This window comes from Panulirus ornatus, chromosome 6 (genome assembly GCF_036320965.1).
Source record: "Panulirus ornatus isolate Po-2019 chromosome 6, ASM3632096v1, whole genome shotgun sequence".
Taxonomy (NCBI): Eukaryota; Metazoa; Arthropoda; class Malacostraca; order Decapoda; family Palinuridae; genus Panulirus; species Panulirus ornatus.
In genome coordinates this window covers 3895481-3897494 of record NC_092229.1, presented here as the reverse complement: position 1 = coordinate 3897494, position 2014 = coordinate 3895481, and positions in this window count along the sequence as shown.

Sequence of the window (2014 nt, the reverse complement as noted above, 5' to 3'; positions counted from 1 at the left end):
CACACACACACACACACACACACACACACACACACACACACACAACCAGCTCAGATAGCTTCCCTATCGTCAGTACAGACACAGACACATCGCGCTCAGGTAACGTACCCATTTGCAAGTAATCATTCATTTGTTCTCTGGTCCCTTTTGTTGATGTCTTACATAGACAACAATCACCAGAGGTATTGGTCTATATTTCAAGTCAATATCCCCATCTCTCTAAATAAGGAGTTACAATGTTAGAATTATGATGTTGTTAATAATGATGGGACGGCCTTAATGACCCTGGCAGTTGATAGGCCTGAAACCCAAACAACCAACCAACCCATCTCTCTTTTTATCAAGAATCCGCTGGACAACTGCTCTCCTCAACTCCCTTGGCATTACACTCTCTTTCTCCGACTTTCTGAATATTTCCAGCAAACTCTTACGTGTTTCTGAAAACACATTATGCACATATGGTAAGACATCATTAGGCCCCCGTGTCTCTTCAACACCCCTCAGCTGCATGCATAAGTCTTTTCTAATAACTTTATTGCGTTCCAAAAATGCTGCAGACAAAGCAGTTGAAGACTATAAAACCATGAATATATTCATCTGTTGTAAACTGCCGGTAAGAGAGCAGCTAATCGAGCCGAAGGATCCGGAGGTTAGGTTAGGGGTTGTTCAAGACGACAAGAAGATATGTGAGGAACTTAAGTTGAAAAGTGCATTCATCGTGAAGGACACCATAACCTCTCCACCAGCGAGATGGGATGAAAAGGAAGATTAGGGAAGTAATGACATTGGTTAGAAAAGACATAAGTAGGCTATTGATGGGTCTTGATCTAATTAAAGCGTATGGTCTTGATGAAGCCTCGCTGTACGTGTTCAAGTAGTGTGTCGGAGCACCTGGCAGGCCTCTAGAATTTGTTCAGAGACTCGATGATGGAGGATACAGTTCTGAGGGAGTGGAAGAGAGCAAATGTCGCGACTTAATTTAAGGAGATTGGAAACTTGTGCTGAACAACATTGTGGTATTCAGAAAGTAAATTGGTGATTACCTGTAAAGAAGAAACTGCCCAAGTGTGAGGCTGTAGTTTCTGATAAGCATGAAAGGGGGGCTCCTTTGGAGGACTGAAGGTCATTTTCGTCAAAGGAAGTATAGAAGGCAGGTGAGGGTAGCTTATTCTGAATGGGTTGTGGTCACCGGTGGAGTGCCCCAGAGCTCAGTGTTGGAGCCATTGTTCTTCTTGATCCCTGTAAACCATTTGCTAGAATTTCAAGATTCACACCTGACTACGTTTGCTGACGATGGTAAGATCATAAGAAAAGGTAGGGACGACCAGTGTTGCCTCTACTCACAAAGGTACATACCTGGAGAGCTTACCCGCGTAGTCTCATATATGGTTAATGAAGTTTAGCCTAAGTAGATTGTACAAATAAAGATGAGACACGGGGTAGAAGGCTTCGTTATGATTATGACCTAGTAGGAAACAGGATATAGATCTGTGTGAGAAAAAACTGTTCGAGAGTTTAAGTTTCTAGAGGCTAATATCAGAAAAAAGAAGACCATGGATGAAGAGATGCTCACTTAACTGTTTTTTAACTTACATTAATCTGGCTTGTAAATGTGGACGGTAAGCAATTCTTTGAAGAATGCAAAGAAAGAGCGAAGTACGCAGTAACGAGGATCACTTCAAAGGATAGTTTCAAAAGACATCAAGAATTCAGTAGTATCAGAGTTGTGGATGAAAGGATGTTTAAATGTTCTTTAAAAGTAACGAAAGTTGAAGAACTGGTGCTCCATAAATGTAGAACTCCTTCCCCGTACTAAACAAATAGGTAATTACAAATATGTAGTTTTACACACACACACACACACACCACCACCATCACCACCACCAACAGCAACAAAACTATACAACACAAAGGCAAAGTGCAGGTAAGGGGGCGACCCCAGCAGAGGCCCTTCTCTCTGTGTAATGTCACATCAGAGCCTCGACTCAACACCAATTGAATTTTGTTCTCAAGG